Genomic DNA, 26,499 nt, shown 5'->3' with positions numbered 1-26,499 from the left:
CAAACTAGCACATTAACTCCCAGGGAAAAGTTTTTTTTTTTTAACTTTTCTACTGTTTTCAAAAGGAGAAAGCACAGGAACTATTGCAATGCATGGTTGAGCGTTCACTGTCCAGTTAGTAAGCGGAAGGCTAGACTGTTCAAAAAATAAAAATCATAAATCTCCAATGAGCAGCAGTTGAGTGGAAGACAATGCCTTGTTGATGTCAAGAGGTGAATGGGCAAACTGGTTCAAGATGATCGAAATAAATAACCACACGTTACGACCAAGACATGCAGAATACCGTCTTTGAATGCTCAACACATCCAAACTTCAAGATGGGCTACAGAAGAAGACCACACAAGGTGCCACTGCTGTCATAACAGGAAACCGAAGATTGGAAAAACGTTGCCTGGTCTGAGGAGTCCATTTCTGTTGCAACATTTAGATGGTAGCAGCAACATTTTTGACGAACAGCAACTTTTCTGGCTCTGAGGAAGGGGGGCTCGCCCCTGAAACGCGTCAGCCCAGCCATAGCAGCCCCATACGGCACACTGCATGCCATTCAGCTTCGTGTGGGACCTTGGCTACCTTGGAGATTTTATGTGCAATGTTGATGTGTGTACTATCACACCTGCCTTGTGAGTATATTGTATACTTAACATTTTAATAAATGGTTTTAGTGGTGATGCACTAGGTCGGCCCGCCCCTTTTTTGTTTTCTTTTCCCCATTTAGAGATGGTAGGGTCAGATTTTGGCGTAAACATGAAAGCATGGATCCATCCTGCCTTGTGTAATGGTGTGGGGGGATATTTTCTTGGCACACTTTGGGCCCCTTAGTACCAATTGAGCATCATTTATACGCCACGGCCTACCTGAGTATTGTTGCTGACCATCTCCATCCCTTTATGACTACAGTGTCCCCATCTTCTGATGGCTCCTTCCAGCAGGATAATGCACCATGTCACAAAGCTCCAATCATCTCACCACTGGTTTCTTCACCATGACAATGAGGTCACTGTACTCCAATGGCCTCCACACTCACCAGATCCAGCCACTGTACTCCAATGGCCTCCACACTAACCAGATCCAGTCACTGTACTCCAATTGCCTCCACAGTCACTAGAATACACACACACAATTTCCCACACATTACATAAACTTTATTATACACACACACACATCGACCGATTATCGGTGGGGCTGATTATCGGTGAGGCCGATATTCACTTTTTTTCAAGTATTGGCCACAAAATTGCCGATATTGCTTCAAGTGGTTGCACTGGAGTAATGCCTGCAGCTACAGACATCACCCCAGTACTGTTTAGAGCAGACGGTCGGCTCTCAATAACCGATGCAGCTAAGAAGCCGATCGGCCGTTATTCTAAGCAGCGGGAGGTGATGTCCCCCTCCTGCCACCTTACGCCGCTCTGTCTGAGTCTCTCGCCCCCACCAGGTGGTCCTAATGACCAGCCGGCACTTATGGCACTTTTCCACTGCAAGTACCGGCTCGGCTCTACTCGGCCCGGTTTGCTTTTCCACTGCTGGTACCGCATGGTACGGTGTTGGAACGGTTCGGTACGGTTTGCTTTTCCACTAAAGTAGTACTAAAGTTAAGTGGGTGGGATAACGGGGTGGGTGGGATTCTCTGACCAATCAGTGGCTAGAAGTGACTGCATGCAAAGCATTGTGGGATATGGTACCTGTTGGAACCACAATCGAGTAGGTACTGTTTTTTCAGAGCCGTACCGTTCGGTTCCATGCAGTGGAAAAGCACCGCCGTACCGAACCGTTCCGACACCATACCATGCGGTACCAGCAGTGGAAAAGCGCCAATACTCTGGCTGGCCGAAGACCCGAACAAAGCTGGAATTTGCTTTGATCGGGTCTCCTATGTAGTAAACCTGAAGAGACATCACTTCCAGTTACTGGAGCCTTAAAGGCGCCAGATTTAAAAAAAAAAAAAAAAACAGACCATATTCAAAACAGCCAAACTTGGCGTTTTGAATGGTTTTAAGTGCAGAGGAGGGATTTGGGATCTTAGACTCCAGATTCCTTCATAAAGAGTACCTGTCACTGCTTATTACTCACAAGGGATGTGATCAAGTGTGAGCAAGTGATAAAAAAAAAAAAAATTGAAAAAGCATAAAAATAAACTAAAAGTGCATTATACCCACACCTAATATCAGCTATCAGCCTGGAGGGTGGCCAGAAACTATATCAGTTGATCCCTAACACACACATCATAATCTATATCTATTCCAATGGTTGCCAACGCACACAAATCAGGGATAGACAATGGGCCTGGGTGCACAGCAAAGACTGTAGTGCACACATTCCAAAGAGACCCACGGGTCTTGAAAGATAACGGTTTATTTCAACACCCCGACTTATCGTGAAAATAGCCTTGAAAGGTGAACGCATGATAAAGGTTTTATTTCAATGCTCTTTAATATGTACCACAGTCCATTGTGCAACCAGGCCCATTTTTTTTATCCTCCGATTTGTGTGCTTTGGCAACCATTACACACACCCACACAGGCGCACACACGCACGCCACACAACATTAAATCAGAAATACAGTCTAGACTTTGTTAATGTGGTAAATGACTATTCTAGCTGGAAATGACAGATTTTTTTAATGGAATATCTACATAGGTATACAGAGGCCCATTTCCAGCAACCATCACTCCTGTGTTACAATAGTACATTGTGTTAGCTAATCGTGTTAAAAGGGTAATTGATGATTTTACACCTTTGTGCAATTATGTTAGCACAGCTGAAAACGGTTGTGCTGATCAGAGAAGCTATAAAAAACTGGCCTTCCTTTGAGCTAGTTGAGTATCTGGAGCATCAGCATTTGTGGGTTCGATCATACTCTCAAATGGCCAGAAAAAAAACTCTGAAACTTGTCTATTCTTTTTCTGAGAAATGAAGACTATTCCATGCAAGAAATTGCCAAGACACTGAAGATTTCCTACAACGGTGTGTACCACTCAAACACAAACTACACAAACTACACAAACGGGCTCTAACCAGAATAGAAAGAAGTGGGAGGGCCCGGTGCACAACTAAGGACAAGTACATTAGAGTCTCTAGTTTGAGAAATAGACACCTCACAGGTCCTCAACTGGCAGCTTCATTAAATGGTACCCACAAAACACCAGTCTCAGCATCCACAGTGAAGGGAAGACTCAGGGAAGCTGGCCTTCTAGGCAGAGTGGCAAAGAAAAAGCCACATCTGAGACTGGCCAATAAAAAGGAAAAGATTAAGATGGGCAAAAGAACAAACATTGGACAGAGGAAGATTGGGGGAAACAAAAAAAAGTGTTATGGACAGACAAATCTAAGTTTGAGGTGTTTGGATCATACAGAAGGAACATTTGAGAGACGCAGAACAAGTAAACAGATGCTGGAGGAGTGCCTGATGCCATCTGTCAAGCATGGTGGAGGTAATGTGATGGTCTGGGGCTGCTTTGGTGCTGATAAAGTGGGAGATTTGTACAAGGTAAAAGGTATTTTGAATAAGGAAGGCTATCACTCCATTTTGCAATGCCCAATCCAACTTTTGGGAGGTGCTTCAGGAAGCCTGGGGTGAAATTTCTTCAGAATACCTCAACAAATTGACAGCTAGAATGCCAAAGGTCTGCAAGGCTGTAATTGCTACAAATGGAGAATTCTTTGAAGTAAAGTTTGAAGGACAATTATTATTTCAAAGAAAAATCATTTCTAACCTCATCAATGTCTTGAGTATATTTTCTATTCATTTTGCAACTCATTTGATGAAGTGTGAGTTTTCACGGAAAACATGAAATTGTCTGAGTGACCCCCAAACTTTTGAACAGTAATATACACAGTATCTCAGAAACCCGAGTACACCCCTCCATTTTTGTAAATATTTTATTATATCTTTTCATGTGACAACACTGAAGAAATTACACTTTGTTACAATGTAAAGTAGTGAGTGTACAGCTTGTATAACAGTGCAAATTTCCTGTCCCCTCAAAATAACTCAACACACAGCCATTAATGTCTAAACTGCTGGCAACAAAAGTGAGTACACCGGTAAATGAGAATGGCCAAATTGGGCCCAAAGTGTCCAATATTTTGTGTGGCCACCATTTTCCAGTACTGCCTTAACCCTGTTGGGCATGGAGCTGGTGGACGTTAGACGTTTCGCTCCTCCACTTTCCGTTTGAGGATGCCCCATAGGGTTTGGGTCTGGACACATGCTTGGCCAGTCCATCACCTTTACCCTCAGCTTCTTTAGCAAGGCAGTGGTCGTCTTTGAGGTGTGTTTGGGGTCGCTATCATGCTAGAATACCCAGTCTCCAAAGGGAGGGGATCATGCTCTGCTTCATATGTCACACAGTACATGTTGGCATTCATGGTTCCCTCAATGAACTGTAGCTCCCCAGTAGAGGCAGCACTCATGCAGTCCCAGACAATGACACTCACATCACCATGCTTGACTGTAAGCAAGACACACTTGTCTTTGTACTCCTCACCTGGTTGCCACCACACACGCTCGACACCATCTGAACCAAATAATGTTATCTATGGTCTCATCAGACCACAGGACACGGTTCCAGTAATCCAAGTCCTTAGTCTGCTTGTCTTCAGCAAACGTTTGCGGGCTTTCCTGTGCATCATCTTTAGAAGAGGCTTCCTTCTGGGACGACAGCCATGGAGACCAATTTGATGCAGTGTGCAGCTTATGGTCTGAGCACTGACAGGCTGACCCCCCACCCGTTCAACCTCTGCAGCAATTCTGGCAGAACTCCTACATCCATTTCTCAAAGACAACCTCCGGATTTGACACTGAGCACATGCACTCAACTCCTTTGGTCAACCATGGCAAGGCCTGTTCTGAGCGGAACCTGTCCTGTTAAACCACTGTATGGTCTTGGTCACTGTCCTGCAGCTCAGTTTCAGAGTTTTGGCAATCTTCTTATAGCCTAGGCCATCTTTATGTAGAGCACAGGTGTCAAACACAAGGCCCGCGGGCCGTATGCGCCCCCCCCCAGGCCATTTCATCTGGCCCTCGCACCTCTCATGCAGCTGTGGCAGCCCCCTTGTCTCTGCCCCCACGTGTTCTCTGTAGTTGGCAGCAGAGAGGACAGAACTCCTTTGCCAGATCCTGCTGTACTCTGTGCAGCTGCAGAAAGGCTTGTCTTCCCCCCCCCCCTCAGCAGTCCGCATCAGAGAGGAGGGAAGAACTCCTCCTACAGATCCTGCACCTCTGTGCAGCCGCAACACCACCTTGTCTCTGCCTCCCCTGGTCTCAGCATCCAGCAGACTCTGGAAGCTGACTCCAGCCCTTCTCTTCTTCCCAGATCCACCCTCTGGTAAGTGGGTGCATTGTGATGTAAGGGTGTAAGGGGGCGTGGGGTGCTCTGAACATCTAATGTTACAGATATAACTAGCCCTTTGAGGAAAACCATAATGCTGATGCGGCCTGCGATGAAAGTGGAGTTTGACACCCCTCATGTAGAGCAACAATTCTTTCAGACCCTCCGAGAGTTCTTTGCCATGAGGTGCCATGTTGAACTTCCAGTGACCAGTATGAGAGAGTGAGAGTGATACCACCACATTTAACACACCTGCTCCCCATTCACACCTGAGACCTTGTAACACTAACGAGTCACATGACACCGGGGAGGGAAAATGGCTAATTGGGCCCAAAATTGACATTCACTTAGGGGTGTACTCACTTTTGTTGCCAGCGGTTTAGACATTAATGGCTGTGTGTCATTTTGAGGGGACAGCAAGCTGTACACTCACTACTTTAGGCTGCATTCACATGTCAGCGTTTGGATCGCGGGCAGAACCGCCGCGGTTCCGCCCGCGATCCGGAGATTGCAAATCGCGGGACGCCTAGCGTTGCCCGTTGATTTGCAATAGCCCCCCAGACGCCGAGCGATGTTGCCACGATTTCCGCCTGCCGAATCGCGGCAACATCGCGCAAACAAAATCGCGGGACGCAATACGCTCCAAAGAAGCTCTTGTACTTTGAAGCGTATTGCGTCCCGCGATTTTGTTTGCGCGATGTTGCCGCGATTCGGCAAGCGGAAATTGCGGCAACATCGCTCGGCGTTTGGGGGGCTATTGCAAATCAACGGGCAACGCTAGGCGTCCCGCCATTTGCAATAAATCTCCGAATCGCGGGCGGAACCGCGGCGGTTCTGCCCGCGATCATACGCTGACATGTGAATGCAGCCTAACATTGTATCAAAGTGTAATTTCTTCAGTGTTGTCACATGAAAAAATAAAATATTTACAAAAATGTGAGGGTTGTACTCACTTTTGTGAGATACTGTATACACACACTTTTTGTATTCTGAACGTAAAGTCCCTTCTATTGCTCTGCTCCAATTTTTCTTTCCTTGCTGCTGTGATCTGACTTCCTGTTAGAGGGTGACTAGGTTCATTCTCCACGGTTCCACTGCATGTAGAGATGTAGACACCGTCTACTATTCCACTCCTGAGATGGACTATGGATAACAGGATTTGTAGTGTGCATAAACACAGCTAATGTGTACTGCTTGTTCAAAACAAAAGGGGGAAAGGAAAGTTCAGGGAGGTAATGGAGGATGTTGCAATGAAGCAGAAAAACACACTAAAATGATTAAATGCAACTTATATTGCAGAGCAGTATGTGTGTGTATAAATTCGTCACTTTACTGGTAGAAAATTAAAATCCGTAACCTGCGAGTGTCACAAGTGACCAAATCACACACAAAAAAAAAAAAAAGCGTTTACACGTTAAAGGCGTTTACTTTGCGGTATCCCTGGAGATTAGTTGTAATTAAAACAGAGGCAAGAGAGTTATACTTGCCGGTCCAGGAACCACACCTTGCTCCTAATCTGACATTAAGTAAACTAGCAGTTTTATTAAAAGGTAAATTTCAAGCCAACAAATACTGTCAAAACACAATATCATGTGGACAGGTGGGGCGGTAGCGTCGTGTTCTCCACCTTGTTCAGAACGTGCTTTGCATTCATTCAGAAAATGCAAAGCATTCTCTGTAGAGCGCCCGTCATTCTGGGATTTATATTTTTGTAAACTATGTCTTACCGTTGCTTGTCATGACAAATTTGTCTATCCTCTTTGTACCACAATTTTCTGGTTTTTCAATAAAAGTTTGTATACAAAAAAAGAACACAGCAGGGTAAACGCTCAGTACAGGCTCCAAAGGCTAGTGGAGATCTCTGGAAGCGGTATCCACTTCAGAATGCTAGCTTCCAGGATCAGCCAGGTATGGTATATACATAGTTACATTGGTTTAAGCTGGATCAATGAGACATCTATAAAATACCCATGTCTGGAATTCTTTTTATTTTTTATTGGCAGTAATTCATATAGGTCTATACATCTACCGATTTAAAAATGAAAAAGAAAAACCAGCAAAAGAAAACCAATTTATTAACCGCTTGAAGGACCTGGCCTTTTCCAGCACTTTGTTTAGAAGTTTAAGGCCCCCTTTCACACTTGTGTGACTTGGGACTAATGTCGTACCCCATGATTTCCAATGAATACTATTCATATTTGTCCTCCTTCAAGTCGCAGTGGCTTCAAAGTAGTCCCTGCACTACTTTAGTCCGACTTTGATGCGACTTGAGGTCCAGAGACCTCAAGATTACACAGGCATTGCTTCAGGTCGCACAAGTGTGAAAGGGGCCTAAATTTACTTAGAACCCCCAAACTAATATATATACATAAATATATATACATACATACATACACATACATACATACATACATACATATACACACACACACATACACCACTACCTAAATAATTTCTAATTTTTTAGCAGAAATCCTAGCGATTAAAGGGGTGGTTGTTGCAATTTTTATGTCGCAGTATTTGCGCAGCGTAACGCAATTTGTTAAAAAAAAAAAAAAAAAACAGTTCGGTACCTGGTAACTAAGAAGTCTTCCAAGGTAGCATCAGAGATAAACTCCTCCCCCTGGAAACAATAGTCCACTATACCTTCTGCCTCCGTGAATATCAAAGCACCGAAAACCCTCCATAAGCTTAAGAATCAGCAAAACCCCATTATTGTTTAGGGTGGGAACGAGTGCTGCCCTTGGAAGACTTTAGAAAAAGTTACCAGGTACCCAACTCTTTTCTCCAATCTTCCAGGGCAGCATCTGAGAGGATGTAGCAAGCAATAATTACTAGGGAGGGGAAGAAGTCTGGAGCACCTTGCAACCAAATATCTGGTCTTGACTTGACAGCTGGTCGATGCAGTAATGCCTTACAAAAAAGGTATTGAAGCTTAACCATGTCGCTGCCCTGCAAACATGCTCAAGTGTTACCCCAGCTAATTCTGCGCTTGAGGATGCCCAAGCACTGGTTGAGTGGGCCGTGATTCCGCTAGGCGGGGCAAGGTTTAGTGCTTGGTAGGTTGTCTGAATAGCCAGCTTTATCCATCTTGCTATCGTACTTTGAAGCTGGCTTCCCTCTGTTGACTCCTGCATGGAGGACAAATAGTGTGGTGGTTTTTCTCCACTATTTCGTTTTCTAAGTAAGCCATTAGGACCTCTTACATCAAGCTTGTTCTAAGTCACTTTTTCAGCTATCCATTGAATTTGGAAGGGAAGGAATAACCACCTATGTGGAAAGTCAAAGACTTTCAGTAGGAGGCCTGGGTCTGTTGTGAGAATTTTATCTGTCAGAATTAAACCACAAGGTTCCATCATGGATAGAGACTATTTTGCTGACTCAAGTGCCACCAGGAGTATTGTTTTTAGTGTAAGGTATTTATCCAAACATTCCTCCAGTGGCTCAAAGGGTGTGGAAAGGAACCTTTAAGTACCGTGGAGAGGTCCCACGTAAGAGTTCTGTTAAACTTTATGGGTCTGGCTTTTTTCAAGGAGAGAAGGAATCTTCTGATGAATGTGTCTTCTGCCAACCTAATGTGTAGGTGGGAAGATAGGGCTGCCACTTGAACCTTCAAAGTGTTCTGCCCTTGTCCACTCCTACCTGCATAAAATCTAAGACCACTGGAATAGCTTCCTTTGTCTGGGGCTCCTTTGTTCTCATACAAGAAGACGACAAACTTTCCTCACTTTTTTGTAGATGGCTCTAGTCACCTGTTTTCTGCTGGCTAAGATGGGTGTCACTGTTGACAGACTTAGTTCTGTAACCTCACCCTTTCAGGAACGAGGCCGAAAGCGTCATGACCTTGTGGTTCGTGTGGTTTACTTGCCCTTGAGACAGGAGGTTCGGCAAGTCTGGAAGTGTTATACGAGATCTAATGCTGAGGTTTTTTAAAGGGACTGAACCATGGTCTGAGGCCAATGGGGTGCAATGAGTATCACTGTAGCCCTTTCTTCCATGACCTTTTGTACAACCTTTGGTATTAGGGCAGTTGGGGGAAATGCATAAACAGATGTGGAAGCCGAGCTTTGGTTGAATGCCATCTACACCGATGTTCTCATCTGTAGAGTTTAGAAAGAATTTTGGGAGCTTCGTATTTTTTGGTCGCAAACAGTCACTTCGGGCACTCCCATGACTGGAGATCCCCTAAAATGATCTCTTGATTTAGGGACCATTCCGTCTGTTCTATGCTTTTTAGGCTTTGGAAACCTGCGAGCCTGATGTCGGTGTTCCCTTCAGATAGATGGCGGAGATGGATCTGATGTTGTCCTCGCCCCATGATGGGTGTTTCGGTCAGGGTCATTAGACTGTCGGTTTTGTCCCCCCTTGTCTGTTCAGGTATGCCACTGTTGTGGCATTTTTCTGACTGAATCCTGATGCCTTTGCCTTGAATTGCCGCCTGGAACGATTTTAGCGCCTCCCCTACGGCTTTTAATTCCCTCAGGTTTGAGCATGCTTGAGTCCAGTGGGTATTCCATTTTCCTTGTGCGCAGTGGTCTGCCATGTGTGCCCCCCAGCCGAGAGCGCTGGAGTCCACAAGTGATCCCCATAGGATCGATATGTGTCCATCTGCACCCTTCAAGGTAAATTAGAGGCCTGAGCCACCACTGGAGCGTTTTGATTGCCTGAGGAACCAAGATAGTCGCCTCTAGGGATGATGGGTTGCCATCCCAACGGGCCAAAATGTGATTTTGTAAGGGTCTCATGTGGAGCTGAGCCCAGGTGATGGCCGGGTTGAGGAAGTAATTAGTCCCAATACTGCCATGCCCCGTCTGGAGGTCATGAATTTGGTCATCAGGGATACCATCGCTTTCTTGATCTTGTCGACTTTCTTCTGTCAGGAAAATCTTGGTCACTTCGGCATCTATTATATAGCCCAAGTATACGAATCTCTGGCTTGGTGTTAGCTGCGATTTTTCTTCGCTCACGATCTACCCTAAGCCCTGTAAGATATGCTCTTGTGTAGATCGGCTTCCAGCCCGTCTGCTGATTCGGCAAATAGATCGTCCAGATATGGCACTACTCCTATGCCTTGCTGTCTTAGGTTTAAGGATTCTGCCATTATCTTTAAGATCCTGGGCACGGAAGAGATGCCAAAAGGCAGAGCGGCGTCTTTAAAAAGTAGAGTGGTAGCCGGACCCTGGACCACAAATCTTAGGCATATTTGATAGCTCTTTATCGGTACAAGAAGATATGCATCTGCAGATCTACTGTCGCCATGAATGTTTCTGAGTAGATGGTTTCCATCCCGGGTTTTTTCTTACCTTATTTTTGTTGAGCGGTTTTAGGTTCACTATGAGCCTTAGTTTGCCTGATGGTTTCTTCCTCGCAAATGTGTGAATGGACCAGTCTTCTTCCTCCCTTCCCATGACTTCAGCCACAGGAGTCTCATGTACCAGAATGGTCTATGGTTTTTTTCGGTTGTAAGCCCTTATACATCCTATTGGTAAAGTAAAAGCTCTGCAATTTTAAGTTCTTTGATACCCAGCATATCTGCTATGGCTCTCGGTAAATTATCCGTGTCTTCCAAGGGAAAGTGTGTACCCTCTGGTGCTGGCTCTTTGACATCTGAGTCAGAGCATCGGCCATCCTCAGATTCTGGGTTATCTGAATCAGTTCCCTGCTCCACCTCATCCCCACTGCATGAGGGGGATGGGTGCCTTAATGGTAGATGAGTGCGGGATTGGCTTGAAACTCCAGTTTTTCTATGGCTGTAGGCAGGGGTCCAATTGTGCTTTTAAAGAGGAAGTAAACCCTCCACATCATAGGCTTACCTATAGGTAAAAGTTGCAAAGGCTTACCTATTCGGTACTGTAAATATCTCCTAAACATGTACAGTTTAGGAGATATTTACCTTACACCCAGCCAGTGACATCACTGGCGCATGCGCTCTGAAGGAACGCCCGCTGGTGCCGTTCCTTCAGAGCCTAGGGCCGTGACCCTCAGGTCCCGCGCGGGAGTGACGTCACCGTGCCTCCGGCCAATCAGATGGCCGGAAGCTGCGATCCCGGAAGACGGACGACTGAACATGTCGCCCGTCATAGAGGTAAGTGGGCGGCACGGTGGGGGCTCGTTCTAAGGCAAGTATTTCATAATGAGCTAGTATGCGATGCATACTAGCTCATTATGCATTTCTCTTTCAGGTTGGGAAAAAAAAAAAAAAAAAACACAATTTGGGTTTACAACCTCTTTAATTTCCTTTTAAAAGTCAAGCATGTCTTTAAAGGAACCCTTGTAAATATCTGGCCACCATTTGGTTGATGCATTTCTTGCATCTGTTTTTTTTTTTTCCCAGTCTGACCGCAAGAGGCACATGCCTTGCTACTCATCTTTGCCTTTTTCTCTTCTGGGGTCTGTGTCTGAAAAAAAGCACAAAGGACCCAGTGAAACAGGCAGTTGCCATACACTACGGTGAAAGATAGTGAGGTAAAGACAGAGGGAACTCCAGAGTTCCTCGGTTTACCTTGGAGCGGTCCTGACCAGCAGGATCTGCAGGGCAGGGTGGGGAAGCATCCAATATGGTCAGCCTCAGAAAAGAAAGCCCTGCATAGGGACTTTAACAGCTTCCTGTCCAGCTCCCATGCAGGTTGGTGGACATACCTGCATGGTCACCCCCTGGTAACCTATGGTCCCCTTCCTTCTGGGGAGGGGAGTCGCTTAATCTTCTTGGAATAAGTATTAGTTTTGAGAATTTTCCTCTTGAAAATTGTGCCGCCGCCCGGAAGCGACATCAGTGGACGTTCCCCGCTCTGCCGTCCCGACTTCTGCACGCCCCAAGGTGGCTGCGGACCAGAAGTGGTCCGCCCGCCATCTTGCTCCTCCAACAGCGAGGATGCTGAGCAGGAGAGCCGACACGGTCAGCCTGGACTGGCCTTTGCTGGAAGAAACCGGGGTGCTGCATGCGGGGGGCACACGAGCCCCCCTTTCGGGCACGCTGGGAACTAGCCTACAGGATAGCCCGGGTCACTGGCTCCAGTTGCCGTTTCAGGGGAAATGCCACCAGCGCCTTGAGAGCTTGGGGGAATGGTTGTTTATCCAAGGTGGGGGTCAGTTTGCCTCAATGTGCTGCCCCTGACCAAGGCTCACTGAGCTGGATGGGAGGCTGGCCAAGGAGCCTCCTGCAGCTTAGCACAGAGGCTGAAAAAAATAAACCGCTGCAGTTCCTGTGGATCCAGAGGAAACAAACTGAGACAGAAGGTATGACTGACATTTTTATAATGGTGGACTACTGCGTTAACCTGTTTCAGGTGGGAAGAGTCTCTCAGATGCTGTGGCCTGGAAGATTAGAAAAAAAAAAAAAAAAAAAAACAACACTACAAATACACTTTGGTAAAAAATAAAAAAAAAAGACGATGTTACGCCGAGTAAACTGATAACCAACATGTCACGATTTAAAATTGTGTAAGTTCATGTAATGGCAACAAACTGCGATACTTAACCGCTTGCCGACCGCCGCAAGTAAATTTACTGCGGCGGTCAGCCCCTGCCAGGCAGAGTGACGTTAATTAACGTCACTAGCCTGGGAGGGTCTGGCGCGCGCCCGCGCGGTCACGGACCCCCCCGCGCGTGTGACTGGCGGACCTAATGTCCGCCAGGCACTCGGCGATCCTGTGTAAACAAGCCACCTGTCATTCTCCTCGGTGTAAAAACACTGATCAGACGGATCTACTATGTAGATCCGTTGATCAGTGTCCTTACACTTCAAGCCACAGCCAATCACAGTAGAAAGCACGCCCCTAGGGACACAGCCCCTCCCTCCCAAATAAAGTTAACCCCTTCACTACCAGTGTATTTTTACAGTAACAGTGCATATATATATATATATATATATATAGCACTGATTAGTGTAGAAATGTCACTGGTACCCCCAAAAGTTTCAAAAATGTCAGTCAAGGGTCCGATCTGTCCGCCGCAGTACCGCAAAAAAAAAAAAGCAGATCGCCGCCATTACGCGTTTAAAAAAAAAAACAAAAATGACAAAAATCTTTCCCTTTGTTAGTAAACGCGATAACTTTTGCGCAAACCAATAAAAATACGCTTTTTGCGATTTTCTTTACCAAACATAGGTAGGATAAAACAAAAAATGTTAAAAAATTTAGATTTTTACATTTTTTTGGGGGGGGGAATTTCATATAAGAAAATGTGAAAAATATTGTTATTTTTGCAAAATTTATGCTCTTTTTTTGTTTATAGCGCAAAAAATAAAAAGCGCACAGGTGATCAAATACCACCAAAAGAAAGCTCTGTTTGTGGGAAAAAAAAGGACGTCAAATTCGTTTAGGTACAGCGTTGCACGACCGCGCAATTGTCCGTTAAAGTGTCACGCAGTGCCGAATCGCAAAATACCCCCTGGTCGTTTAGCAGGAAAATCCTCCGGGGCTTAAGTGGTTAAAAATCCCCATAGACGCTTTAAAAAGGTTTACAGGTTACCCATTTAGAGTTACAGAGGTGGTCAAGTTCTAGAATTATTACTCTCGCCAATGTTTGTGGCGATACCTCAAGTGTGGTGCGAACACTGTTCATATATGCATGCGCAACTTGCGTATGCATTCACTTCTGCTCACAAGCAGAGGGATTGGGGCGCTTTAATTTTTTTTTTTCTCATTTTTACACTATCCCTTTATTTTTTTATTTAAAATCACTTTTATCTCTCTTACAAGCAATGTAAAAATCCCTTGTAATAGAAATATGGGATGACCGGTCCTTTTTGAGGAAAGATCTGGGGTCAAAAAAAGACCTCACACTCGACACTCAAGTGTGTTGGACGTCTCCCAGATGATGGTCCCATTCACTGACCCCCATAATCACTGGACACATAAGTGGCATTAAACTTAACAGGGGGATCGCAAACATCAGACACTTCCTAAGTGTGGCAACTGAACTCTGCAAGCAGAAGATGGATATAAAGCAAGGAAGATATAAAGCAAGAGTATAGTAAAATCTTGATATAATTGTGTTTGTTTTTTATATTATATCTGCATGATGTTGAGCTTAACCACTTGTCGCCCTCGCACCGTCCATTTACTGTAGGTGGGCGGCATATACAGATTGAACCAGCCTTTGGTGTGCAGTGCGGCACCTGCTGATCGCAGCTCTTGGTACCCAGCCACTTTTAAAAACGGCCGGGGATCATGTTTGCTATGCAATTGCGCGGGAGCTGTGACGCGGGACGTCACTACGGAGTGAAGCAGCGGTCATCTCGTTGGCGGTCAAACATTTCTGGTAGATAAGCTATTTTTACTCTTATTACCTGTAAGCATTTATTTGGCATAAGGACATTAAATGGTGGTTCATTAGGTGTTGTACTATGGCAGGGATCCTCAAACTACGGCCCTCCAGCTGTTGCAGAACTACACATCCCATGAGGCATTGTAAAATTCTGGCATGCATAGGCATGATGGGAATTGTAGTTCCTGAACAACTGGAGGGCCAAAGTTTGAAGACCCCTGCACTATGGTTTTCTTTTTTTCTGAAATATATATATATATATATATATATATATATATATATATATATATATATATATATACACACGTGTGTGTGTGTGATCAGTCTGCCTTGTACCATCTGTATGGAGTCGCACCAAATTGGCTTGATCCTGGAATCGCTGAGGATTTCTGGAGGAGCAGTTTGGTGCGACCTTTGAGCCTTCATTTATTAGTGGGACGGTAAGCGGCAGTGTGATTGGGGTTGCTCTCTCTCTGGTGGTGGTGGCACTTCAAGGAGACCAATCAGCTGGACCCTACCTATACCTGGACTTTTTATATAGCGCTGCTTTTCAATTTTTTTATTGTTTTTAGGTTTTATCCAGCACATGTGCAGCCGCTGTTTTTTTATTTAATAGACCCAAGCGCAGTTTTTTGTTTCATTTTTTTCTGCAATTACATTGTCAACAAGGCTGGTATGAATGAAGCTCATTCATAACAGCTGTGCTTACTATAGACTGACGCTGTGATTGGCTCGCAACTATCACATGACATATGGGCTAAAATGAAGTACCATGTGATTAGTTGTAGCCAATCACAGATTATTATTATTATTATTATATAGTATTTATATAGCGCCGACAGTTTACGCAGCGCTTTACAACTTGAGGGTAGACAGTACAAATACAATACAGTAGGAATCAGAGGGCCCTGCTCGTCAGAGCTTACAATCTAAGATCACTAGTAATCACAGCTATTTACAGTTGCAAACATTGCTGTCAGTGATCATAGAAACAGCAATTAGTGTAAAAAAAAAAAACTAGCCCCCCCCCCGTCCAGTACAGTGTTACTATAGTGACACTAAACTACGCTGGTAAGGTTTGTGGGGAAAAGAGAAAATAAGTTACGAAAGCACAGATGCTCCAAGTACTTGTAAAGCACTCATTATGGAATACTTACACTGAGCTGCGGCTGGAGGGGTGGCCTGGACTGTTGCTGAGATTTGGGAACACCGGCTCTGCTAAAGGCTGTTAAATCTGCAGAAGACACAAAAAAGAAAAAATTAGTTAAGTGTCACATTAGGGAGGGCCTTTGCAATGTGAAGCCCATTAAGTCACAACTCCCATTACATAAATATTCCCACATTACACATGTTAGTAAACAACTCCCGTTACAATGTAGCAACGTCACCAGAACACGGTCTTCACATAACAGGAAGCAGACGATACAGACAGCTACAAAGTTACATTATAGCAATCTGCTTCCATTGCTGCCATCAATAGTCCTGCAGTTATCGGCTTCCTGTTATCTTCAGATTACGGCTGACTCCAATTTGTAGCAATGCCCGGATTGCCCGTTATTTTGTCTCCTCCAAATGTCAAGTTTATACTCCCAAAAGTAATCCAACTGGAGGAGGACAGGACGAGCCTCTATATCCCAATCTCTGAAAAGAAAACATCCCCAAACAGCTACAATAGAAGCCAATTATCACACACCCTTTTCTTCTGAAGTAATTACTGTTATTAAATAGAAATCTGTCTAAAGATGGACGCACGAAAAAAATATGATGTCTGAAACCCGTGTCACTGCCCTAGATACTCATTTGCCTGCAAATTGCATTGACATTTCTGGGTTTAAGGGAACCCCTAAGTTGGAGACAAAGTAATAACGAATGCAGGGACACCCATTTGTTGGGAGGACGACAGTGGCAGATGCCCTCCACCCCCCTCAACTGTTGGGAGGACAGTGGCAAACCCACCCCCCCCCCAATTTGTTGGGACGACAACAGTGGCAGATGCCCTCAACCTCCATCCGTTGGGAGGACAGTGGCAAACACCCCCCTCCCCCAATTTGTTGGGAGGACGACAGTGGCAGATGCCCTCCACCCACCTCATCTGATGGGACGACAGTAGCAAACCCCCCCAATTTGTTGGGAGGAGGAAAGTGGCAGATGCCCTCAACCTCCATCCGTTGGGAGGACAGTGGCAAATGAACACCCCCCCCCCCCCCAATTTGTTGGGAGGAGGACAGTGGCAGATGCCCTCAACCTCCTTCATCCGTTGGGAGGACAGTGGCAAACACCACCCCAATTTGTTGGGAGGACAGTGGCCGATGCCCTCCACCCACCTCATCCGTTGGGAGGACAGTGGCAAATGAACACCCCCCCAATTTGTTGGGAGGAGGACAGTGGCAGATGCCCTCCACCCACCTCACCCCTTGGGAGGACAGTGGCAAATGAAACCCCCCCACCCCCAATTTGTTGGGACAACAGTGAAATTGCCCCCCCAATTCTTTGGGAGGGTGACTGTGGCAGATGCGCAGAGCCCCCCCCCCCCCAAGTTGTTGGGAGGACGACAGTGGCAGACCCCACCCTCATTTGTGTGGACGACGACAAGGTAAGATACACATATGCGGCCCATGGAAAAATTGGCCAGTGCAGTGGGGCCGCATATATGTGGTACATCAGCAAGAAGGGGTTAAAGGATAAGTTCACCTTAGGAACACTGTACATGTTCCTGGCTCCCCCCCAAGAGACAGCAGGCCGGGGATCTTTCCCCCCACCGATGTTACAATTTCAAAACTGCACAGCCGTGTGAAGCTCCGCCAGCATCATTTGATTTCTGAATGAACTACAAGTACCATCAGCCACCACGGCCGATGGCTTGTAGTTCTCAATGAACTGCGAGGGAGCGCTCTTGTAGGTATTGGATTCTTCCTGATATTTAGTTAACTGCATTCCCCTATGGAAGGTACAGGCAGACCGTGTACTAAGCCTCCGGGTGCCTTCCAACCCATGAACGCTGCAATGCTTTACAGGCCCCAGTGTAAAAAAATATAAGAGCACAAAAAAGGTGTGCGTTTTTTTTTTCTAAAAAAAGTGAACTTATCCTTTCAGTACACTGAGGTTTAATAAAAAGGTTATATACTTCATAGGCAGTTTCTCTTTTCCCATTACTGCACTGAATGCAGTTCAGGGCTCACTGCAGGGCATGGCAGCCATTGGTGCTCACCTTAGCATTGCAGAAGCACGCAGACCATTTCAAAAGCCCCGCAAGCCCACACTGACCATCTATACTAGCAGTGGCCAAGCTCAGGGTTGCAGAGATAGCTGAAGCCTATAGAGATAACTGAGCAGAAAGCATCAAGAATTGCTGAGCTACAAATAATCTTAAAGAATATATAAATCCCCCCCCCCCATTTCATATTCCTGATCTGTGCCTTCTGTACCATGTACTTGTATGAGAGTTTCCCGTTCTTTGTATTGCGTCCTTTGTGTAAAATCCCTGGGGATCCTGCCAGTCCCTTTACTTTCTATTTAAAAACTGACCACACTAAGCATTAGAGCACCCACCTCCCCCCTGCAAAGCCTTTCACTGGGAAGATCAGTGTGCCGATAGTACAGCAAGCTCCTTAGTTTGTTTTTCGTTCAGCCCGCTGGGTTGAACGAAAAGAAAACAGTTATTGTACACTAGGCTTGAGCCTCTGATTGGCTGCCCGCAGCCCCGCAGCCATTTACTATTGGATAGATCCATCCATCTATCTGGTGCCCCAGGTTCCATGTGCTGTGTATAAAGCTCATAAGGAGCTGAGAGGAGATTTAAGGTGCGCAGCCATAGCCATGGGAAGGCGCAGGTGGCACTGCCCCGCTTGGCACAGATCATCAGGTAGAAAAGGTGCCAGCACCCGTTGAGTCATCTCCTTACCTACGCCTCCCCCCCCCCCCCCCCCAAAATCACAGACAAAAGCCCAGGTGCCAGGACGCAATTTCTAGTTGCCATGGCGACCTGGCACCTGGGATTTGTTGAGCTCTGGTTCAACATGCTGGACATACACTAGTAGAATTTCATTTGATTTAAAATGTTCAATTTTCCAGTGACTTGTGGGGTCAAAATTTGAGTGTTTTCAACTTTAGTGAACAGAAAATGTGAAGGAGCCGGAAGGAAATCGTTTCTCAAAAACTCATTTCTACATAGGTTTACGTTCAGGAAAGGGCATTCATTCTAAAAATAAAAAAAGATAATTTAGAACTACTTTCAGATATTTATCAACGCATCGAATTCACTGAGAATTTTCACACAAACATTAATATGAAAATCTACTCGTGTATAGCTGGGCTTTACAGTCTGGAAAATACAGAGCGTGTCCTGATCCGCTCACTGTACAAACAGAGAAAACATTTCTTCATACTGCTCATCAAACACCAACCGTCAGCTCTGACACACGGTGCACACAGGGGGGGCTTTAACCCCTCCAATTCCTTCTACAGGGCAGAGATCCCAGCGCAATGTTCCTCCGCTCCCATTTTATTTATTGATGTTACAATTACTTTTATTCTGCTTTACATTTTCACATTCTACTGCAATGAATTGCTTTTTAATCCACTTTCAATTCTTTTATGGCATGTTGGTGTATACACACACACATACTAATAAATTATATATATATATATATATATATATATATATATATATATATATATATATATATATATATATATATATATATATATATATATATATATATATATATATATATATATATATATATATATATACACACACATATACATACATACATACACACACATACATACACACACACACACATACATATATACACACCACATGTAGACAGAAGCTATTAAGGTTTCAAGCAATTATTAACCACTTGGCCTCTGGAAGATTTAACCCCCTTCGTTACCAGCCCCACTTGTAGCGATACGGCACTGAATTCCTTTAACTGAAAATTGCACGGTCGTGTGACGCTGCACACAAATACATTTTTGTATATAGGTGCATCAAGATTCAAACAGCTCACAAGCTAAAGACTCCTTCATGCACTAGCAGCGCTAAAAGTCCATGTAATAAAACATGAATCAATAAATGAATGGATGAGCACATCAATGAAGGGAAGTCCATGCATGCAGTCCCAGAATGTAAGGAGATGATGAGAGTGGGTATATCCTTGCAGAAACCCAAAAGCCTTCACCAGGGCCGGCCTTAGTGATCAGGCGCCCTGTGCGAGCTAATCCCGTGGCACCCCCCCCCCCCCCCCCCCCCGGGCAAATTTTCTTGCACCTTTTTTGCACTTTGACTTTTCTTTTTTATGATCACTAATAACTTAGCCCCCCTTACATAAGAGCCCCCCTTAAATCAGAGACCCCCCGACACAGAGCCTCCTTACATCAGAGACCCCACACACAGAGCCCCCCCTCACATCAGAGACCCCCCCACAGAGCCCCCCTCACATCAGAGACCCCCCGACCCAAAGCCCCCCTTACATCAGAGACCCCCACACAGAGCCCCCCTCACATCAGAGACCCCCCACACATCAGAGACCCCCCACACATCAGAGACCCCATCCCCACGGAGCCCCGCACATCAGAGACCCCCTTACACAAAGCCCCCCTAACATCAGAGACCTCCCACACACACACAAAGCCCCCCTCACATCCTCACATCAGAGACCCCCCCACAAAAAGCCCCCCTTACATCAGACCCACCCTCCCCCCGGAGCCCCCCACATCAGAGAGCCCCCCCTTACATCACAGACCCCCCACAAAAAGGGGGAGTCCGAAGTCATGGCCGCCACTGTAAAATAGGGAGCGCGCTTGGAGACATAACTATGAAAGTTTGTCCTCTTGCAGAAGTAGGCTTCTGTCTGATGTCATCCCGTTGTACATGCAGGACTCATAGTGACAAGGTAAGGGGGGGTCTACATGTGATATCTGTTGGCGGTCCCTGTTGGAGTTTCAACGCAGAGGTGTAAGGCGATAAAGGCATTCCCGCTTGCTGTTATATTCTGCTTTTATACAGATTGGCTCTGGTAAGTGTCCCCACTTAAGGGTGCACACAGCGGTGTGGTGAAAGCTTTTGGGTTTCTGCAAGGATATACCCACCCATCTCCTTACATTCTGGGACTGCATGCATGGACTTCCCTTCATTGATGTGCTCATCCATTCATTTATTTATTGATTCATGTTTTATTACATGGACTTTTAGCGCTGCTAGTGCGTGAAGGAGTCTTTAGCTTGTGAGCTGTTTGAATCTTGATGCACCTATATACATTTATAAATTTATAGCAGCAGCTTATATAATTTATTTATTGTGTTCAGAAGTAATTTGGCGCCGGGTGAGCGAAGTTATATTGTGGGTTCGGTGAGCGCATTACTTTGCTCTTCTTTACAAATACATTTTTATTTGGATTTTTTTACTTTGGTATAAAACCTACAGAATGGTAAAAAAAAAAAAAAATCAAATTTCATCAACGTAGGCCTGTGGTCTCCAAACTGCAGTCTTTTTCTTGCTTTCCGACCCTTGGGGCACTATTTTCATGCATAACAAATGTATAATTCCTCCCACTGACACCGAGGGCTGGGGCCCAACGGCTTCCACTGACACCGAAGGCTGGGGCCCAACGGCTTCCACTGACACCGAAGGCTGGGGCCCAACGGCTTCCACTGACACCGAAGGCTGGGGCCCAACGGCTTCCACTGACACCGAGGGCTGGGGCCCAACGGCTTCCACTGACACCGAGGGCTGGGGCCCAACGGCTCCCACTGACACCGAGGGCTGGGGCCCAACGGCTCCCACTGACACCGAGGGCTGGGGCCCAACGGCTCCCACTGACACCGAGGGCTGGGGCCCAACGGCTCCCACTGACACCGAGGGCTGGGGCCCAACGGCTCCCACTGACACCGAGGGCTGGGGCCCAACGGCTCCCACTGACACCGAGGGCTGGGGCCCAACGGCTCCCACTGACACCGAGGGCTGGGGCCCAACGGCTCCCACTGACACCGAGGGCTGGGGCCCAACGGCTCCCACTGACACCGAGGGCTGGGGCCCAACGGCTCCCACTGACACCGAGGGCTGGGGCCCAACGGCTCCCACTGACACCGAGGGCTGGGGCCCAACGGCTCCCACTGACACCGAGGGCTGGGGCCCAACGGCTCCCACTGACACCGAGGGCTGGGGCCCAACGGCTCCCACTGACACCGAGGGCTGGGGCCCAACGGCTCCCACTGACACCGAGGGCTGGGGCCCAACGGCTCCCACTGACACCGAGGGCTGGGGCCCAACGGCTCCCACTGACACCGAGGGCTGGGGCCCAACGGCTCCCACTGACACCGAGGGCTGGGGCCCAACGGCTCCCACTGACACCGAGGGCTGGGGCCCAACGGCTCCCACTGACACCGAGGGCTGGGGCCCAACGGCTCCCACTGACACCGAGGGCTGGGGCCCAACGGCTCCCACTGATGCCAGGCCTTTTTCTACTCCCAATGGCCACAGTCCGGCCCCCCTTAAGCCTGTAGGACAGTAAACTGGCCCTTTGTTTAGGAAGTTTGGAGACCCCTGATTTAGGCCAATGTGTATTCTGCTACATATTTTTGGTTAAAAAAAAAAATTGCAATAACTATATAAAAAGGTACAGAGTCTACAAACTATAGGATTTTTTTTTTTTCCCTACTAACAGCGATCAGTGACTTCCAGCAGAACTGCGATATTGCGGCGGACAGTCAGGCACTGACACTAATACAGGGATCAGTGCTAAAAAAAAAAAATGCACTGTCACTGTGCTAATGACACTGGCTGGGAAGGGGTTATCAGGGGTGATCAAAGGGTTAAAAGGTGTGCCTAGACTTTGTGTACTATGGCATTTATGAGGCTGCATTGATGGGTCACCAATCACGCTGCATTCACGAGGCTGCATTGATGGGTCATCAATCACGCTTGCATTTATGAGGCTGCATTGATGGGTCACCAATCACGCTTGCATTTATGAGGCTGCATTGATGGGTCACCAATCACGCTTGCATTTATGAGGCTGCATTGATGGGTCACCAATCACGCTTGCATTTATGAGGCTGCATTGATGGGTCACCAATCACGCTTGCATTTATGAGGCTGCATTGATGGGTCACCAATCACGCTTGCATTTATGAGGCTGCATTGATGGGTCACCAATCACGCTTGCATTTATGAGGCTGCATTGATGGGTCACCAATCACGCTTGCATTTATGAGGCTGCATTGATGGGTCACCAATCACGCTTGCATTTATGAGGCTGCATTGATGGGTCACCAATCACGCTTGCATTTATGAGGCTGCATTGATAGATCACCAATCACGCTTGCATTTATGAGGCTGCATTGATAGATCACCAATCACGCTTGCATTTATGAGGCTGCATTGATGGGTCACCGATCACGCTTGCATTTATGAGGCTGCATTGATGGGTCACCAATCACGCTGCATTTATGAGGCTGCATTGATGGGCACCCATTTGGCTGCATTTATGAGGCTGCATTGATGGGTCACCAATCACGCTGCATTTATGAGGCTGTATTGATGGGTCACCAATCAGGCTGCATTTATGAGGCTGCATTGATGGGTCACCAATCACGCTGCATTTATGAGGCTGCATTGATGGGTCACCAATCACGCTGCATTTATGAGGCTGCATTGATGGGTCACCAATCACGCTTGCATTTATGAGGCTGCATTGATGGGTCACCAATCACGCTTGCATTTATGAGGCTGCATTGATGGGCACTGGTGAGGCTGCAAAATGGCCACTGACCCTTATTTTGCTTCACAATTCTTCATTTAAAATTTAAGTTTTTTTCCCCTGAAACTTCCCCCCTTAAAATTTGGGTGCGTGTTATACGCCGATAAATACGGTATATAAAATTGTATAAAGTGCTCCAGAGCCATTTTTATTTGATTTTTCCCAGATTAAATTTGGCCTAAAATAAAGCCACAATTTCTGCTTTTTGTAACATCCGTATGCACATTACCCCGGCTGAACACGACATCAAAGGATAGGATGACAATCCAGGCAGGTGCCGACAAGTGGTTAGTAAATTCAGGAGCCAGCAGGCCGGTTAGGAAGCAAGCGGATGCATTCTGACTGCAGGAAAAAAAAGAAAAAATAAAGCTCTGACTGTAATCTCAAACCTCCCATATTACAAGGTTAGATTGACGGTACAGAAATCTAAACCCTTGCTGGGGGTGGGGCAGAAAAGATCCAATAGTTCTCTTCAATCACAAAAAAACTGGAAAGGGTTTATAAAACCGGGGAAAAGTTGGCAAACCCTTCAATAGATCAATAATTGCAAGCTGTGTGATTGTACAATTCTGCATAATATGGTCTGTGCCAGCCAAAAGAGTTTCATAATCAGAACCTTGGCGTGTGCGACGTTACAATCATTACTGAAGCGTACAATGTTATTGATGTTCAGTGTGCAACACGGCATTAAACCTGAGCTACAGGCAGAGAAGACAAATTAATCGAGTTTTGCAATCAAAGTTTTAGGAGAAGCAGCACAAGTACTCAATTGTGACCTGACACCAGCATGTAGCAGGCCCTGTACAGCAAAGCTCAGACTTGGAGGTGGGAGAAGAAGCAGTGCAGGGAGCATGCTGAGAAGAAGAAAAAAGGAGAGAGCGCCCCATTGTTTTAAATCAAGCTCCGATTAAGGGGGTGGGGGGGGTTGAACCCCAGAAATGTGTTGGAAAATGTTAGGATTGTCCACTTTTTTTTAATTGGAAGTTGTACCTGGACTTCCTAGCAGTGGTGTGGCACTTCAAGTGATAATAAGGTTCCATTCACACCTGAGGGTATCGTTTTCAGGCTTTTTTTGCAGGCGTTTGGAGGCAGGCATTAACATCTAACAAAACCGCTGCCAAAAAAGAAGCTCATGTACTATTTTGAGCTTCAGGCATTTTGCTTCAGGAGACAAAACCCTCAGATGTGAACAGGGGTCATTGAAATGAATGGGATTTTGCTTGTTGGGCATTTTGAGACTTTAGAGATGAGCGCTCAGGTGTGAGCAGGGCCTAAAGGCTCGAATGTTTTTCCAAAATAAAAATAAACACAGGAGGTTTAGTCTGTTTTGTGAAATACTATTGAACAGAGGGACCCCTCGCTGCCTCCTCTGGGGTCCCCCTACTGGCACTCTACACTCTTCTGTGTGCCCCATAGAAATCTGCTAGCTCTGGGGGCACCTTCCCAAGCTGGACTGAGTACATCCATAGAGAGATTGCAGCATAGCCCCCAACCCCCTCCTCACGTGCCACTGCCCCCCCCCATTAGGATTTGATTGACAGGAGCAAAAACCAATGGCTCCCACTGCTGCCAGCTCTTAGGATTTGATTGACAGGACAGGAGAAAAAAAAAAAAACAATGGCTCCCACTGCGCCTACAAGACCAGCGCTGCCGCAGACAGGCACATCACTGGATACAGGACTCGGGTAAGTAGGTAGAGGGGACTGCTAGTGGAAGGTTTTGTAATCTACGAAGAAAAAAAAAAAAAAAAAAAAAAAACACCTTTTGGCTTTAGAATCAAACTTCCAATTTTCATTTTTGTTATTTTACATTAAAAGCAAAGGAGACGATGGCGAACCTATGGCACGCGTGCCACAGCTGGCACGCAGGGCCCTCTCTGTGGGCACGCCACCTATACTGGGAAGCTGCCGCCGCTAATGCCTTGGCTCTCTAATCCTCCCTCCCCTGACAAGGGGGGGAAGCGAGCGTGGACTGTCAGTGTGTTTCCCCGTTTGCCCCCCATCTGTCAAGCAGTGCTGGAGAGGGAGAGCGGCGCTTGTAGAGATCGCCGCCCACTCTGATTCCTGCCTCCCCATTGGCTACAACCAAGCACCAATGAGGTGGTTAGACATATGCCGGTTTTCGGTAATTCGATATATCGCGGTATTGCATAGCCACGGTATTGTTATTGTGGCATTTTTAAAATACCGAGTTTCTCTGTCAAGTCTGCCTGACTTGTGAATTGATACATTTCAGTGAGCTGGATGACTCATTCACTCACTCAGCTAACACCTTTCAGCATTAAGTCTCCTAACTATAAACAAAAATGATTACATTTGTATCTTTTCCTTCCCTCTGCCAGGGAGAAAGGAAGTTTAACCTCTTAAAGACTGGATCTTTTTCTGACACTTGCTGTTTGCAAGTTAAAATCAGTTTTTTTTTTGCTAGAAAAGTACTTAGAACCCCCAAACATTTTATATATTTTTTTAGCAGAGACCCTACAGAATAAAATGGCGATTGTTGTAATATTTTATGTCACACTGTATTTGCGCAGCAGTCTTTCAAACGCAATGATTAGACTTTAATGAATAAAAAAAAAAAAAAAAACGTAACAGTAAAGTTATCCCAATTTTTTTTTTTTTTGTTACACAGAGAATCGTGAGAGAATCGTGATCTTTATTCCAAGCTAAAAAATCGTGATTCTCATTTTGGCCAGAATCGTGCAGCTCTAATAAATATATATATATATATATATATATATATATATATATATATATATATATATATATATATATATATATATATATATATATATATATATATATACACACACACGCATAGCAGCCCACATTACATTATTATATAGCCATCAAGCAGTGTCTGGCCTACCTGGTGATGACTGGTCCTGGCGCTCTGATCCGATGGCCTGGTCTTTAAAGGGGCAAATCCTTGCGATCCAGAAGTGGTTAAACCTGCAGGAGGAGCGGTGTTTTTATCTATTAATGACTTTACTATTGCTTTAGGCCTGGTTCACATGTATGCGGGTTGGCGGTTCACATGTATGCGGGTTGGCGGCCTACATTTGCACAGGCATAGCAGCCCATTGATTTGAACGGGCTGCTATGCCCTCATTTTCCGCAGAAAAAAGGTGCATGCAG

The 26,499-nt window shown here is 45.9% G+C and overlaps 1 protein-coding gene across 1 annotated transcript in view; it reads right to left on the bottom strand.

Annotated features, from left to right (window-relative positions):
• The window catches only part of RIMKLB (ribosomal modification protein rimK like family member B), a gene marked incomplete at its 3' end in the record, with an annotated part of 114,334 nt that overhangs the window by 62,030 nt on the left and 25,805 nt on the right, over positions 1-26,499 (bottom strand). The window contains exon 2 of the mRNA XM_082267328.1: positions 15,755-15,831. The remainder of the gene's footprint in view (positions 1-15,754; positions 15,832-26,499) is intronic.

The sequence above is a fragment of the Pelophylax lessonae genome, assembly GCF_965119305.1.
Source record: "Pelophylax lessonae genome assembly, chromosome: 9".
In the NCBI taxonomy this organism is placed as follows: domain Eukaryota; kingdom Metazoa; phylum Chordata; class Amphibia; order Anura; family Ranidae; genus Pelophylax; species Pelophylax lessonae.
Note: the sequence above shows the minus strand (reverse complement) of the source record. Positions and strands in the feature narration are given on the sequence as shown.